This window comes from Falco punctatus (genome assembly GCF_963210335.1).
Source record: "Falco punctatus genome assembly, chromosome: 6".
Classification (NCBI taxonomy): domain Eukaryota; kingdom Metazoa; phylum Chordata; class Aves; order Falconiformes; family Falconidae; genus Falco; species Falco punctatus.
In genome coordinates this window covers 43,444,716-43,463,064 of record NC_137585.1, presented here as the reverse complement: position 1 = coordinate 43,463,064, position 18,349 = coordinate 43,444,716, and the positions used below count along the sequence as shown (strand labels likewise).

General features: G+C 36.7%; 1 long non-coding RNA gene across 1 annotated transcript in view; it reads left to right on the top strand.

The window, feature by feature from the left end:
• Window positions 1-17,409, top strand: part of LOC308065430 — a 190,577-nt gene extending 173,168 nt beyond the window's left edge. Inside the window, exon 2 of the long non-coding RNA XR_013928768.1 lies at window positions 1,281-17,409. This is a non-coding gene — a long non-coding RNA (uncharacterized lncRNA). The remainder of the gene's footprint in view (window positions 1-1,280) is intronic.
• The last annotated feature ends 940 nt before the right edge of the window (window positions 17,410-18,349 follow it).

Here is an 18,349-nt window from a genome sequence, read left to right as displayed (position 1 = left end):
TCTGGGACCCACCCCAGAAAGTGGTTGCCCAAAAAGAGCAGTTCATCTTTTCCTTACTGGCTATGAGGCTTGACCCAGATGAATACTTGCAACCTGGTTCCAGGCCCTGGGGATGAGTGAACTGTTGGAGGAGGCCTGGATACTGGATGAGAAGATTGTGCTTGCACTGTTTACAGAGAAATCATGTTTCTACTGCCTTTGTCACAGCAGGATGATGGTCTCTTACATGTCTTTTACTCCTAATAGATGGCTGACTTGGGCTGCATGGCAGGCAGGTATGTGCTTGTGATATGAGACTGTCACATAAGACTAGAGATTTATCTGTGATCAGAAGAACCTGAAAATGCATGGATTTGCTGAATGGCTTACAGGTGTTCCTTATGAAGATCCACACAATGGGATGCTGTAGGTGCAGCTCCTCCCTTTTCTCTTTCTCAGATGGGACCTGTGTTGGGGGTTGCTGGGCCTTCGACATGCTCCATGTCAGGGTGATTCACAGTGTGCCTAAGGATCTTCTGACAGGTACCGAAAGGGCAGCTTCTCCTCACTGGTTTCCTCCAGCCAGATTGTGCTCAGGATGTCCTGGAGGTCAGTCCTGGGGTCAGACGCTGTGGGCACTCAGAGGATTCACTTTGAAAGTCAAATGAAAGTTTCAGGGGTACTATAGCTGTGCAACATGAACAAAGCCAGAAACTCCTTTGTTACTGTTATAGCCAAACAGGCACTCAACACACACCCACAGTATCTGCTGTATCTGCGCCATGCAGATTTCCTCCTGAGACCTGCACTGCTTTCAAACTGAGAAATGCAGCATTAATAATAGATGTGTTGTCTTGAAAACAATGGAGTATATTTTAAATGAGCCTTAATATATATTAATATATATTGCTGATATCTTGAAAAGGAACATTTAGCAAAATTCCTTTCTGTGTTTAATAACTTTTGTACGGTTTTCTCCAGAGAAACAGAAACGTTGAAAGTAGATCCTGGAATGACGGCAGTTATTGGATGGAAAGAGGGCTGATATTTTATATTTAAACACATAAAAATAAATATTTTCTACATAAACACTGATTTAATATCATTAATTTCATTACCCTTACAACTCTTTGCATATTAGCTGGAGAAAGGATAAAATGTATACATTCCCTGTCTGTTTCTGCAACCAGGTAAGCAGCTGCATCCCAGATGAGCCCTTCACGATTCCTGTGTTGTAGTTTGTGGCTTCATTAAAGCAGTGTGCACCACTCATCCATAATGAGGTGTGTGTTCTGTTGCAGGTAATAGAATCGTTTTCCCTGTTGAGAAGACTGCTATGTAAATCAGGAGAACTGAAATTCAAGGAGACTTGTTTTCTTTGCTCCTTCATTACCCCAACACTACATTCCTCTTGGGCACCATGCTAAACCTGAAAAGGAAGACTTCTATTAATAAAAAATGGAATGGAAGAAAATATATTACACTATCTCTATGCCTGTTAAATTAATAATAAGCAAGTGATGAACAAAAATTGTGATTCATTATGCATTCTATGACAAAAAGAATAATGTATAAATTTGAAGTAATGTTATTTCTTCTGTAATGGCAAAATGAATCACCAGCTTTTAATTTGATGCCATAACTACATAAACCCTTTTAATAAGAGGTTTGTCTATCTCTTGAGGTGTCCAGTAATGTCTGATGGAAGTGCTCAAATTTTACAGTTACGTCACTGTATCAGCTAAAAAAATTGCACGAGATTAATTGCTTTCAAATTCCATCATCTCTTAATTCATTACAGTTATTGTTCTATTACTTCTGAAGTTTCATCTTAGATGTTATTGTATGTCCAGCTCTATTTCAGCCACTGGATTTATTCATCAGCTACTTTTGCCTCATAGAAACAAGTAATTTACAGCATTTTTCTGGTTAAAAATAAACACATGAATTAATAGTCACCAACCCCAACATTTGGGTATGTTTGAAAATTCAATACGATGTTAAAGCTTGTTAAAAAGCAAACTAGTAGTAAATAAACTTTGTGTTGCAATGTATTATGCATTCTGGATGACCTCTCCTTGTTTTACAGTGCTACGGCTTTAATGTTTTTAGTTCCTACAGATGTCATTGGAGTTTTGAAAACTAGTTAATACAATGCGGTTAATATAACTCAGTCCCTGATATGGGAGAATTTGTAACATCTTCATGTCAAACAAATTCTGGCATGCCCTGCATACATCAACTGTGTATCTAGCAGGGTCACCATTTTGTATGGGATATTAATGTAGGATTTGATGTATCTATATCTTTGGTGTGTCACACAGAAAGGAGGAAGCCAATTTGGGTAAAGACAGATTCTATAAGCTGTTTTATAAGAAAAAACACCCAGTATTGTAGAGATTTTGTCCATTGTAATGAACTTCTGTGATAGTCTGCACAGTGATTATTTGAGTACAACTTAAAGGAAAAACAAGACAAATCATACTGGATGGATAGTGGGGCTGGAATATATACCATAAAATTCATAAGATTTTATCTGATTTCAGCCTTGGACCTTTAAACTAAATCTCTTAGAAAATGATGCTTCTATATACTCTAGTAAGAAAGTGGGACACTAACCCACCTATACATACACAGAAACCTTTATCTTACCACTTGTACACATAAGATAGGAGTCCAGATGCTTATAAATGCTTTTGAATTCTTAAAATTATCAGTTGCTTAAACAGTTTCAGCTTGTGATGGAAGTTAGACCTTTTATTGTGGGGAGACTTTATGAATAAGACAAACTTATGAATCACAGAAGATACCAATATAATGTATTAATATTTTTTTTCATTTCTAATGTGTTCTCTACTTGCGTTAGAAAGCTCATTACTGAATTATGACTGAGATCATAGTTTTTTAGCAGACCAGCGTGGGAAGATAATCCTGATTTGGTAGAACTATCAGTATTTTTGACAGTGGGGAATGAACAAGCTCTTCAGGGCATGGCATGCTCTCTTGTTCTGTGCTTGCGTTGTACATTGCATACTAGGAGCCTGGTTAAAGACCAGAGGTACTTCAGTGCACCCCTGGCACAAGCAATGCAGATAATAGCATTATCTTCCACCTCACAGTCTTTTTCATGTTTCTGTCTTTATGGAGAAGTATTTAACATAAGTTGGAATTTATTTTGCCTAATTTTAGCTATCTAAATGTTAGGAATCAAGTATAAGCTGATTGCTCAAGACAGCCTGTAGTCAGAGGAGAAAGGCAGGCTTCTCCAGACAGCAATTCTTCCCACCCTACTGCAGGAATCTGAACAGCCATGCTCTGGCAATTTCCATCTCTCTCTCCTTCCCTTGAAATGTGCTTCCTAAGTTTAAAGTGACTGCTGTAAAATATATGTATTCCCCTAAAACTCTATTTTTAAACCTTCTAAAATTACATAGGAACTCTATACCTGTATCTTTATCTTCTACTTCTATATCTGTTAGCTTTAGAAATAAATTAAGTTTCTTAAAATAGATTTATTTTTCTCTTTGTATGGCTTTTGCATTTGATAGTGTAACTCCAATGCTATTCTCCATTCCTGGAAAAGATGAGTAGTTTTTCATTTAGAAACTTTTTTCTCTATGTGCCCATGTTCATAACTTTTAAAATTGGCTCTTCCAAACATGAAAGAGCTTTCCTAGTAATTGTCCCCTGAAATCTAAAGGTAGGACTCAGCTTCGGCTAGTTATAAAAGTGATAAAAGTGATATAAAAATGACTTCACATTGCATCTTTGTGAAGGTGTATTAGGATTGCCAGTTCCCACAGTTTTGTGGTTGGTCTACTACCTACCAGATTTCTTTTCTTGTAACTGAAAGTTGGCTTTCATTAAACATCAACAATAAAACAACTTCCACTGTTCTCTTATCCCAAATCAAGTTTCAATGAAAAGCTTGAAAAAGTTACCTAAATATATGTCAAGTGTGTAAAAAACAGGAGATAAATAAGCATCCAAAATGCATTAAGATATTTACTATTGCAAGACAACATTATGCTATGTAGCATAGTGCTTGTGTTTTGAATATTATGTCTGGGGATACTATTAAACTTAATTATTCTCTGGAGCCAATGACAGTTTATTGTTGGGAGCTTTTTTAGAGGTAAAAAAAGAAGAGCAGTACAATTCTAAAGGGCAACATTCATCCCCAAGAGCTAAACAAAGGCTTTCCAAAACCCTAGGGACAGCAATGCAAGCTTTCCTCAAAACTCTCTTAATTCTAGAAGGCATAATGATCTGTCTTATTCAAAGTGAATCCCTTTTTTTTGATGGTACTAATGCACCATAATGTAAGTGTATGATGGTAAGGTCTATAATAATAGTGTAATAACAAAAGCTTGAAAAGGGAAATAAGTGCTTTCACATTGGAGTGTGAAACATTGTCATTTTTCTTCTGATTTATGATCTGTAATGAAAAGCCTGTTCTCATGGGATAGAGTACCCAAAGATTTCTTTACCTGTCACTGTACTGTTGTAATCACATCTGACCTTGATATTTGTCAGTGTAAGAAAATTACAGAATGGTCTTGCACAGACATCAATTTCAGTTTGATGTCTCACTGGCACTTCATAGATCTTAAAAATTACACCAGGTGCTTATATTTCAGTTACAAGAAAAAGTGGAATTCATTGATCCAAGTTCCTTGGTAAAGGCACCTAATCGATGGATATATACAGTGAAAAGACAAACAGTAAATATTGCACATAAAAAGAGGACACATAGTGACTTACTTTCATTAAAGAATTCAAGAAAACCAGTGCTTAGTGACTATGTGTTAAGTCATGGTGTATATTCACAGACAGAATATCTGTAGTAATATTTGGAACCTGGGAGGCATTTGAAGGCTTTAAATTCCTTTTTTTTTTTTTTTTTTCCACTTTCCTGGTTTTGATGGTGAGCTGTTTTTGTCCTCAACCTTTTTACTTACAGCAGCCCATCTTTAAAGTGAGCATTATTTACTCTTAAAATAATCACTCCTATGTTGTAAAAAGTCTATAAATAAAACTGGGCATATAAAACTCTTGCCAAATTTGCAGGCCTACAGGTAAAGCACACATCTGAAAAGGGAATTATTCAAGTTGATTACTGTGGAAGTCAAATCTGGCCTTGCTTAAGCAATTTTAAAGCAAAAATAAGAATTGTTTATAATACTAGGATCTACCTTTTCCTTTGCTCCTGCCTTTCTTGCCAGAACATACCTACATTTGTGAAAGAACAAGATTAAGAATAGGTCCTCTCTCTTAGAGGATGTGTGTCAAATAAATATTGATATTTCCACTTGAAATGAAGGGAGTGCTCAGTGATGCTAATTTGGATCATTTCCAATGAAAGGATAAATTTCCATTCATTCCCATGTTTTTTCTTGCCCAGTGAGAAGGATATGTTACAAGGCTTCATTCATGAGCATTTGGGAAGTGCTTTGAGATCCCTGGTAGAAGCCTTTCTGGCAGTGCAAACTACCCTTAGGATAGATTGAAAATCTACCACTGGAACTGTTCTCTGGCACAATAAACCAATTACACTAGACTAAAATACTACATGATACTATATTGCTTCTGTTGAATTTATCTAAGGAATTAAGGGATTAAGACAAACTGTCTCCTTCTCTGCCTGGTTTCTTACCTGCCTGCTTGCCGGCATTCCTGAATGGTGTGCCAGACTGCCATATTCTCTCAACTACCGAATTTCCATCTGCCTCTGGAGTTACACTGTTGGGTCCTCAGGAACTTTAGGAAGATGGGATGTGTCTAGCTAAAGGGAAAGTTGAAAATGCAATGACTTTCTGTTTGTTGTTGCTTCTCTCTTAAACAGATTTTTAAAATCACTATTCCTCTTTCACACAAAAAATAAATCCAAACATAATTTTTTGTCTCCCTTCAAGAATATTATTAATTTAAATGACATTTCTTGCCAGATTTCTGGCAAGCTGTAGGTAATACAGTATCTTTTTTCCTTCTTGGTACCTGATCATGGCCCATAGAACAGTCAATCACCTAACAGAAATCTTAGGTAAGTCATTTGAATATTGTGTTCTATCTTTTTCTGCCAAAATTTAAACCTAGTGAAATATAGGAATTTTAAATCCATTCCAGATATCCACCTCAGTGTTGGCTTTTTATGGTACTATTTCCAAAATACACATTTTTGTCAGGTTTACATGTCAACATAAGTCTCACTCATTTTCTATTTTGAAATGTTTTTTGTATAAGAAAACACTGAAGGCTGACACAAATGGGTTGAGTTCCCTCCAGCTAATATTTTTTGAACCATCCTTCTAGTGGCAATCTCACTTTTCAAGGCAGGTCCACATTTAACTCTGTTTAGGTTCCCATACATAAAATATAGATCTATGGCCTGGATATGCTTGTCTTTCCTGCATCCTCCAAAACTTGAAAACACTAGGCAACAGTGAAAAGCATCAGCATGAGACCTAACAGAGTGAGTTTTTCAGTTTAGGTTCAGTTGTTTCCATATTTTACATTGACTGCTGTTTTAAGTCACTGCAGCAGTATTCCATGAAAGAAAGACTTTAAAATATGGTCTTGTAGAAGGAGATGAAAAAGTGAAGAGGGTAGCAACTTTTACAGAATATATACTTTTCACAGACTAAATATTTCATGTAATCACAGTAGTGTATAAAAATAAATAATGAAGACTACGTAATCAAATGCATAATGAGAAAAAAGCAGAAAGTTAAATATTTCACAGAAGAATGCCATGCACAACAGTATGAATGGCAGGTAACTTGCATTGAAAAGCACAGTAAAAGACAAAAAGGAGTGATTCAGGAAAATGAGAGTGAATAAGAAAGTGGCACCACTTTTCAAATCCTACCCATAGTTATTAGCTCCTTTTACCTCCTCTTTTTTATGTGGATACCTGTATCAAGAGCCTATGTTAAGTGCTCACTGCCAAAAAATATTGAAAATGCTGATGCAAGTAACTCTGAAAATGAGGTTACAGGTGTCCACATTTGAATGCCAAAAGAGGGAAACAGTAAAAGTTGGGGTTGTTTTAGAAAATACATAAGCAACAAAAGCAAACAATGTTGTCTTATTAATGTCAAGACTAGGACATTTCCACAGGAATACATTTCATGGGGAACACAAGATAATCATGGCAGCACATAAAGATGCCATGGCAGAGTGGAAGGTTTAGTTGTACAATCATGTCAGATACAAGAATATGTCCTGATTCCCTGGCTACCTTTCCTAAAAGGATTAAGAAGTCAGCCTGCCCAGAATAGTATATAGCTGGCTTTCGTTCTTCTTGCTTTCTTAAAAACTGAGGTAAATATGCTCTTGTGATATTCCTGAGATTTCAAGTTTAAATAAATTTCACCAATATGACCCACCTAACCCAAATTGGAAACCAAGATCTTGTTACAAAACATGCTATAATATTAAAATATTTTTTTACAACCTTCTAGTTAAAACCACTTTAGACCCCATCTGAAAACTGGTGCAAACTTCTATTCATCTAGATCTTCACAACATTTCCTAAGTTCAAAGAGAGAGTAATTTAAGCAATTTAACTTTTGTGAGAAATATTTTATGGGACAGGCACCAGAGGGAAATGCTGAACAGTCTTAAGAGACACAGCATTTGAGCAAGTTTTCAGTCTTGAATGAAACGCCATATGGCTGGGGGAGATGGATTTACCTCTCTGAGGAAGCTGTGACAAGTGGCAAAGTTTATTTTTTGCATTAACATTTCTATGACTCCTATTCTTAAGGCAGACTTTCCTCCTGAAGAACAAGTTTAGATTTTCATTCCCAAAAAGGAGATTGAATGCTGCTTGTGAATACCTCTGCTGCTATTTACATTGTGCCTGGACTCTGTAATTTATTTCTAGATCAATAAGAAAACAACATGTTGGTCTAAATAAGTTAGCGTTTTAAGAAAATCAATATTTTGCACAAGCCTGTCACAAAAGTATTTTTTCGTTTATGACCAAAAGAATAAAGAGACTGCACAGATAGGGCAGCCAGGAAGATTAATCAATTATATGAATTAAAGCAGAATACAGTATAGAGGGGTCAATGTGTTCAAAGGCAGGAAAAAAACACTCCAATCTTCCTACATTTTAAAAATGTGCTTTGTCTGTGAGGGTGACTTAGAAAGTCCTTGAAGGACACAACTTTATTGATCCTAAGAACTTAACAGAAATAACACTATTTAGTCTCATATGACAGCAGATGGCACTCTATAACTATTGGCATGTACATGTATGACTGCACATATGTATACATGCATGCACAATCAAAAGCAATTTGTTTTCCAAATAATGAGACCTAAGAAAAGTCTCGGGTCTAAATCTCTGATGCTATTTTCTCTCAAAATACATTTGAAATATAAAATGTATCTATGCAAGATTAGAAACATGTTCACAATGGAAGGTCTTCTCAGAAGAGAAATAAACACTATTTCTAATATATTTTCTTTGTCTTTTGCTGGCTTTCCATATCATAAGTCACCTTCCTTGAAAATAAGTATATTGCTCTTTATAGATGAAAAAAACACAGTGTACATAAGGGTGGGGGTTTTATGCAACCACCACACTGGAAGATCTGCTCAATATTTACCAGAGACCCCAAAAAGTGGTTAGTATGTTAAGACTGCATTAAGAAGGGGAAAGAAGAAATATGACACTATTAATTGCAATCTTATTAGCATATGCAAGAAATAATAACAGTATATGAATGCTGTGTTCTCATCCTAAAGTTCTGACAAGTTTTAATTGCTCTTATTAGAAGGAGAAATAAAATTAATCAATAAAGCTGGAGAAAGCTGAGAGAACAATAATTATTCAAGCAAGAAGCAATGGTGATGGTAGGAGAATAATGTCACTTGAGAATAGATCGTTACTGGATGCCAAATTACACTATTTTTGACCATAGTGGGTGGGTTTGCTTGAATAAGGACTGTAGTGTTAAAACCAAACATTCATACAATACATGCGTTTGAGCAAGCAAAACACTTGAGAGTTTGGAGTATGGTCTGTAATTTGGTGGTCAGGCCTAACTCTCTTTGTAATATAAATAGACCTGCATTTCTACTAGCCAAGATAACTGGCCAGTTCTTACAGTAGCTGTGTTAATGACAAAAACCAAAGTAACATCAATGGTGACTAGCAGAAATTTTTTTCTTGTTATTCCTGTTTTCAGTAATCACCCACTAACCAAAGAGACCAAAGTAGCTGGTCTTGAAGTACTGGAGACCAAATTCCCCAACATTCTATTAAAAAATGGGACTCAGACAAGTTTGGACTAGCATCTAGAGGTGTAAGGACACATGCTTGCATTTAGGTGCAGGTTATATTTGCTCCATAGTTTGAGGACAACACTTGAGACTGTGCTGCCTCTTATTAAAGACTCAAGTGTAACCCCATGGAGGATCTAGATCAGACCATTATATATACACCAGCTCCTTTTGGGGTGATATTGCAGAACCAGCAGTGATTGAAGGATCCATGTGGGATGGATCCTGACATCTCCTGTTAGGTTGGGAACCATCTACAGTCACATAGATCTCAGTCTAACTCCACAGTACGAAATAATCCCAGTAATAAGATATATATGGTAGTTAAGAACACACTAGACTTTACTCTTCTTCTTGACCTGATGGTCTCTCATGGAGGCATACACGTATTTGGTTAATTTAGGACCAGACCTACTGAAGGATTTAAACATCTAAAAGCTGAGCTGGAAGCCTAAATTCTTCTGCAGTCCTAAATGATGACTCTGTATATGCCAGTTTTGTTGCTTCCTGATCCCAGCAGCACCTAATTGATAGATGTGTAGCTCTTTCTCAGTGTTGACTTAGATGAGAAGCTTGATGCATAAGGAATGGCTGGGCCTGGCATTCCTCCATCTGCGTATCTAGAAGGATATGGTTTGACAAGCATTCTCCCAGAACCCCTAAGCATGCCCCAATAGGGACAACAAGACAAGTGTAATTATCGCTACTGTCTTCTAAAACATTGCTCCTGCTCTTGTTTTATCATCGTGCAATTGCTGGAATATTCATAACAAAGTGGGGCACTTTTTTTTTTTTTTTAGTACAAAAGCACGCTAGGAAAATATTTTAACCATCATGCTACCTGTAGCCTCATATAAAAGTCTTTGGGTTTAGCTGGAAATATATTTAGGGAGAAATAGAGAAATCCAAGTCCCTATGGTAATGAAACTAAGTTGTAGAGTAAAAAATCAGCACCCATCGGATTGGTGAATGAACAAAAAATGAATCAGAATATATGAACCTGGTTCATAGCTTAATGGTTAAGACACTGGCAGTAAGATATCTGGATCCTAATCCTTTTCAAAACAGCCTTTACACATTTTTTACACAGTGATTGTTCCTTAAATCCTTATAAAGCCTCTGATCAGGACAGGAAACCTAGATGGCTGCCTCCAAGCTAGAATACGAAAAAGCAGTTTTGCTTTGTGTTGTGTCTTACTGCCTTTATAGAACAATAAATCTTGCATTCTTTTGCACAATAACACTGCTTCAACAGGAAGGGTTGGAAATATTCCCTCTTTCTCCCATAGTGCATTAAAGTGTCTATAATAGTTAGGAAGCAGCAGAAAATGTAAGTGTGCATCTTGTTGGGTAGTCAAGAGCATGAAATAAGCCTTTCCCTGCTTCTAGGATGAGTGCTCAAATTGTATACCCAGGGGAAATTGGTTATCTAGCTGTCTTTTAAGAAAGTCAACCTCATAATTTTTTTTTCAGGAGTCTGTTCCAGTTGTGTGTTGGATGATCTGTATGATGGCTTGTGAAATAGCCACTGGGCTGCTCAGCCCTGAAAAGACAGAGCTACCCAGGGACACAGGAGGAAGAAAGTGCCTGGGCAGTCAGGAACATGCTCCTACTGTCTGGCAGCCTCCAAGCTAGGCAGGACTTGATTTCAGTTTTGGACAAAGGCACCAAACTTCATATTGTACTTGAGCACACTCTTTTAGGTCTTAGTCACTAATACACGAGTCCTTGAATGCAGGATGCGGGGAGACTGAGGGCCTGATGTCAACCTTTGGTGTCAAAAGTCATTGACAACAATGAATTTTCTTTTCAGCTCAGGCCACTGCACCTCTTCTCCAGAATATTTTCCATAGTACATGAAGCATTTAGAAAGTGGTTAAGAGGAAACCACAGTGGAGAAAACCATGCTTGTTTTCCTTTACTGCAATTATTCCCAAGTCCGATTTTCAGTCTGCATTCTGCTTATTTTCAACAATTCCCCCTAGTGTGCAATTCATCTGGCTTGGCAGCTGCTCTGTGTGCAGTACATTTCAAGAAGGAAGGGGACAGAAGAACAGGCATGTTTCCAAGAAAACAGATAAACTGCTTTGGTGTCACTGACTTAGAAAGTGGGTTAGTCATAGTCTAAAAGACCAGTAGCCCTTATTATTTTTACTCATCCAGACCAACACATGTCTATGGTACCCCATGTCTAGGAGTATAATTCAGCAGGTCTTCTGCCCTGGGAGTACAGCAATTAACTTACAATAGGTTTTGGAGTTTACTATTTAAATGATAACAAAGTATTCTGCTGTTTTAAGGCAGCATGTAAAGCTGATTTAGGGATTACTGTTATGTTGCTTCTCTTTTTTTAGATACGCTAAGTATTTATCTATACATTTAAACCCTTATCCAGACAAAGAATAGGTAGGCAGATTAGATGATAGTGAACTAACAGTTTTCACTGTTCCAAGCAGAAAAAGCAGCATTATTCAGCTGGTGTGTTTGTGGCATGAAAAGGTTAACTGGAAATTTAAAAAATTTATGATTCACATTTGTTGAAAAAAAATTAACATCATATAATCAAATCAAAAGATGGCAAATTGGTAAGATCATATGATTTTTTCAGAGAAAAGAAGGAACATGAATTAGAAGGTTCGGTGGGCCTGAAAGTAAGAGATAGTATAACCTTCTTGCTAATTATTATTCAGACATGTGCTTAGAACTTACCTGATGAAAGTAATTTCTTTGTCCAAAGAAACATAAGAAAATAAACGAAAAACAGAGTAAAAAATGTGATAAGGTTTACACATGCTTACTAAATTAAGGTGTGTATAATGATTCTATTTAACTTCTCTTTTTCTCTCTCTTCATCCCACTTCTGATTGATATTGATTGGTACAAACAAACTAAGAAATTAATTACTCAAGGGATTACAATACTAGGTGTTGAAGACATCTCATTTGCATTATTGTTATGTTGTTACAACTACATCACCTTCAGTGAGGATACTTCTGGTTTACACTGATGCAATGCAGTTTATATTTTCATCCAGAAATCTTCCCACGTGGAGGATGCATATTGCATTTTCAAATGCTTAAATAATCCCAGTTGAATAAATGTTGCTGCAATGATGGAAAAACAAGTTCTGTTTGAGAATATAAAGTCTAGTAAATTTGAGGAAGATCGTCACACACAAGAAAAGGAAACAGCTAAGAAACTCTAAAGCAAAGGAAGAAAATTAATTTAAGATTCTACTTTTTTCTTTCTCTAAGAGGTAGTTCATTAATGAGCACACATTAAGCTCTATTGGAAGCTGTGGCAGACAGGTCACTGATTGTGGGATATGAGTTATTATACTGTAAATTATTAATGGATGCCCTAACCAGTTTGAGCTATGCAGTTATAGATCTGGTTGAAATCAGTGGATATGCTGAAAAAATGCAAAAGAATCAGTAGCTGTACTTACAGTCCTGCAAGAGCACCTTCATCTCTCCCCTCAAAGACAAATTCCTGAAGAGCCTGTGCTAGCTAACCACAGGAGTGAATGTCACATAGTATGCCACCTGATAAACCCAGGAAGCGCTGTGGGATATTCCGCTTATGTGATTTGTCTACAGGATAGAAACTCAGGCCTTTGGTGAGAGCATCCTTGCATCTGCCACTACGCCCTGAAGCACAACAGCCTTGTGCCTCACCACCACACCCCCCCGCCATGCTGCACAGTACCACTCTGTGGGTTGGCTGACATGCACAGGCTTTTACAGTCTCTCCTCTGCCAGCCCAGCTAAGCTGGCAGCCTCAGAAGTGTGCAGCCCGCCTGGGCACATCTCAGTAGCAGCAGCACACTCCCTTTTCTATCCAGGTAGGAAGGAGTGTTCCCCACACCAAAATTTTGGAAAGATGACTCACTACCACAATCTTTTTTTTTATTATTTTCTGCCACAAAACCAGAATGTTGCTACTCAGACACCTTCTACCATATCAAGACTCTTCACTTGCCTTGACAGGATTGTTCATCTAGCAGAGACACCTAAGCTGTAATGAGCAACCCATTTGTCTAACTAGAAATTTGGTAGAAAGCTGCCATCCTTCAAGTGTATTAATCCAGCAATATGCTTGGGGATCTAAGTGTGTCCCTGGCATCTTCAAAGGAACAGTATTTGTATCAGGTAAGAAGTAGAGCATTTATGAATCTACTTTGGGACAGCCTTATTATAAGGGGAAGGAGGAAAGTTCAGTGAGGTCCTTCACCGGGATGCACAGCACATTTCTGAACCTCTGGTTACCTAAGGAAAGGCAACTGAAATAGTGCACTCCTGGGATTGCTCCCAGCCCTGGATTTCATGTTAATAGGTTTCTTCTTTCTTGTGGCTCGGAGACAAGATACTTCCTTGGGATGGCCTTGAGCATTGCACATGTACCTTAAGCATGGAAGATGGTCTGTGCTCGTCTATGAGGCTGACGTGCCACTTAAAGGGAATAAGTGACTTCAGGACTTTGGGAAAGAATGGCAGCTAAGTACTGATTTCCCCTACAATGCCTTCAAAAATCAAAGCCTTAAACCTGCACAACATATTCTTATTCTGACAAGTCTCTGACAGAGGATCAAGAAATAGAAAACACAAGAAGTCTACCAGGTCCCTGTAGAAGAATGCCTGAGACACAGTCAGGAAGATGGACACAGCTGCAATATAGGCATGTATAGATGGTACAACAGCATGAGAAGAAACATGAAGGCATTTGTATCAGTAGGCTTTTAAAAATCAATCATCATTCCCAAAACAGTTTGCTGACTAAGATGCGTGCGACTGTACCACTTAATCTGTATGAAGGGAAGGATTTCAGAGACTTGCTTACAGGCTAATGCCTTGCGTTATCTGAAGGATGGAGGCAAAAAATTAGTCAAGTGACCACATCTTCTGGGATCAACCTGAGAGTGTGTTTGTAATGCATTTCACACTGGCTGTAAGCATTCCTGGTCAATCAGCTGGACTCAGTAGCGATGTGGCAATGGGTGGAAGCTCTTATTTTCCTACGGTTTGGCAAGAAAGGTCCAAGGAAAGATTAAGGGCAGCAAATATGAGACAAGTGAGAAGATGAGAGGGAGTAAAAGAGTCCCATTTGATTCATTCTTATTTTAAAAAGTTTATTTATGCACTAATAAACATATAAGAAAACATAGTACCTGATAAATGAAAACTACTTAACTCATGATCTCTGCCCTTTAGTGTGGTATATGAATGAAGGTTTATAACTCATACAAAGTCTTATTAAAGCTCTGTTAAAGAGATGTTGGAGAGATACATCTATTCAGGTTAGCAGATTGTAAATGTAGCTATACTTACACTAATCTTAAACTAACACTTTATATTTACTACTGCAATTTCTTATGGAAATGGCAATGAAAAAATTGTGTTATCTGTGTGTATGTTCATGGTTTTACCAGATACTGTTTTCTTAGAAATACTTCCTCTATATATGATGAGCTTACTCTTAGGGGAAAATACTGGTTAAGATTTTATGGCAGCCAAGAGACAGTACCTACTGCAAAAGTCATTAGGAAAAGGTCATAACTCTGCATTCACTTCAAATGCTTGCTTTTGAAATACTCTGGAATTCTGCTTACCTACTCGAACAACCTGTCATTATGTAGTTTCAACAATCAGACATTATGCCTACCACTGTATTTACTTATTTAAGTTTCAAATCATAGTACATTTCCATCCAAAACAGCAGAGTTTCTCTGTAACTATTAATGTCTCCAACAACAGGAGCTACTCCAAGGGAAACTTGAAAGATGTCTTAAGTCTCCAGGATATTTTCTCAGTCATGGCAATAATCCTAACGCTGAGGACAAAAAAGTGTAAAGCATGTACAGGAAAACAAAGAGGAAACAATACAGCTCCTCTTGCATAATGGAGATACTATACCTAGCTAAATGTTGCAATTCAGAATAATTTTTATTTGATTTTAAGTCAACACTACTTCATATGTTCCTTAAGGAACAGCAAGTTCCATCTGTAGCTGAAGTAGCAAAGAACTTTCTGAAGATAGTGGTTATTTTTAACAGTAGTTAATAGCTTGTGGCTTTGTTCAAATTTTCTACAAATTCTTACTGAGAGGCTTTGTTAAGCTTGGAAAAAAAAAAAGTTATAACAATGTACCAGAAAATTTGTTTGAAGACTATTTTCAAATGGCTCTTTGACCTGTTACATACTTATACTTAAAGAGAACATAACCCAATTTTCCTTTCTTTTAACAGGTAACCTTTGTTTCTTTATGATAAAAACACTGTGAAAGAGCTTTTGCTTTTCCTTTCTAAAGACCTTAATATTCTGCTATTGTTAAACCACAAAAATATCAGTAATGTCATGTCAGTTTTTTGGAAATTAACTTTTTTACCCACATTCATACCTGTTTGTTGATTAAAGCTGAAAGAGAGAACAAGGGATGTCATTAAAGATGTTCATACACTCTTTTTTCCAAGTATTTATGTGCACATAGGTGCTAAAATGAAATAATCAGACAAGATTTCATCAATGCAAAGAAAAATCATGCATGCCTGTCTTAGAATAATTTATTTTTTAAAAAACTCTTGAAAAAGACAGATGTAGAAACAAAATCTGAATTTTTCATTATAGAAAAGTCAAATACTGATCATTGCCCCCTGCCTTCCCTATACCTGTTTTGTTAATATGTAACAAGAGAATGAGTCCCTTTTTTCCATATCATTTTTCAGATCAGATTCTAAAGAAAGCAAAAAACCTTAGACCCCTTATTTTCAGTCTCTTTGTAGGCTGCCTTTACAAATGTCTAGCAGATTAAACTTTTTACAGTGTAGTTCTACACAGTCTTTTTCACAGTCATCCACTTTCTTAATAATTTCAAATAAAATAGGAAATACGGCTTGCCCTTTTTAATTGATCATTGGTTTCAGACACATGGTATGAATGGCAGTTTTCTGGTGCGTGTGAAATGGTAACTTGATTTTCACTACCATAGGGTACATTGCATCTCTTAGGTATGAGAGGCAGCAACAGGCAACATGAGGTCACTGTCCTGTGTGGATCTGGAGGGGAGATAAATCTTTGCTGGGAGACAAGTACGGTCATAAAGGGAACCATCTTGAATCAATCTGCCTGGTTTACCTCACCTGTTCTGCAAGACTGGTGTTGGTGAAAGAATTTTGGAATCGGTTCATAATGTGTATAAAAACAAACCAGCGTGACCAAAAGAGCTTCACCTAAGGGATCCAAAGAAGCCCAAATATAAAATTGCTGAATTATACATTTCACAGGGAAAAAAGATAATGCAAATTAAACAAACAAAAAAAGATATCAAAGAGAAATTATAGTAATAAATAGAAATTGTATCAGTAATCAAATAAAAAATATAATAAAAGTGAGGCAATTTAACATCTGAAGAGCAAAATTATGCCTCCCAAATTTCCAAGTTTGAGAGGTATTAGTTCTTTCAAGCAGTCAGTAGTCGTATGGAGACGGTTACCCATCTAACTCATCTTGGATTTCCAAGGAATTATTGCAATTTTATTTAAAAGAAATCAAGCTGTCATGTGGAAAAGCAGGAAGTTGTCTTGTGGATCAGTATTCTGTTGAAAAATAAGTAACAAATTACAGCAATACATGTTCATTCTTAAAAAGAGGGAGAGGATTGTCAGGGGAACCCTATATGGAACTATCTTAGGAACCAAGCATATTTTTAAATGATCTGAAAAAGAGATCAAACAGTTACACAGATAAACATGCAAATGATACAAAAATAGCTTCAGTGGCCAAAATTAAAATTTACAATAATGTTCTTCAAAACCATTTTGAAATACTGAGTGGCAGAGTGATAAAAAAGGAAAATAAAATCCATTGTCAGTAATTTGCCTATTGGCAATGGTAAAAACAACCCCAATTATACATACAAATGATGAACTCTAAATGAATTCCTAGCACTGAAGGAAGAGATCTGTAAGGGACGGGTTTTTAAAATCTCCATCTCTGTGTTTAGTCAAAAGGAAAATTGAATCCTAGGAATTAGTAGGAAGAGAATAGAAAATGAAATGGGAATCTGCTATATTGCTGTACAAATTCCTAATGCAAACTGTTTTTAATTATCATGCCTTGTTCTGGTCATTCCACCTAAAAACAAACAAACAAACAAACAAAAAAACAAACAAAAAAAACAACACACCGAAAAAAAACCACCACCAAAAAACAACCAAAACAAAACTGCAGAGGAAGAAATTATACAAAAGGCAACAGGAGGAATCAAAGAAAATGGAGAGCCTAAGCTCACTAAAACTTCACTTAGAAAACAAAAAGTGAAAGAAACACATTAAAGAAGCATGGCACAGAAGGTAATGTTGAATAATTTTTCATTATTTCTCATAAAACCAGAATTGGAGGGAACTAAATGAAATCATGAGGCATCAAGTCAAAAGCAAAGAGTAGAAGTAAGTTTTTCTACATCCTGTATAAAGTTGCTGGGAACTCGCTGTGTCTGAATGTTTTGCCATCAGTACAAACGGGATTGAACAAGATGAAACAATTATGTGTAAGAAATGTCTACTGATAGCTAATAAACACAGTGGTGAATAGGCAGCCTCTGCAAGACTCATGACACAGCTTGCACCATGAGGAAAATATCGCTCTGAATTTTCCTTTCCTTATCCTCTTTCTTAAACTAGTCACATGAACAGATGTTACAAAAAGGATGTAGGCTGTAGAAACCCTTTGGTATCAATTTGCTCATTTTTACAGAGAAGGAACAGTGCGTTAATTTCTCTATCCTGGCTCCTCTGGAGCTGCCAGTGCCCTCAGGTCATACATAAGAGAGATGTTCTCCCTACTTTGTAATAAGCATGGAGAAAGAAAGCTGCTTGAATTTCCCCTTGTAACCCATGCTACATTCCAGGTCAGGCCAAACCTGTAAATTCTCCTCAACAGGATTTAATGGGAATAAAATCACTGTATTAGAAGTTGAGAGCATCTGGCAATATGCTCGGTGCCACAGGTCTTATCTTTTTGACTGCTGAACTACAGAGTAGATACATAAATATTCACAGGAACATCTTGCAGAAAGTTCT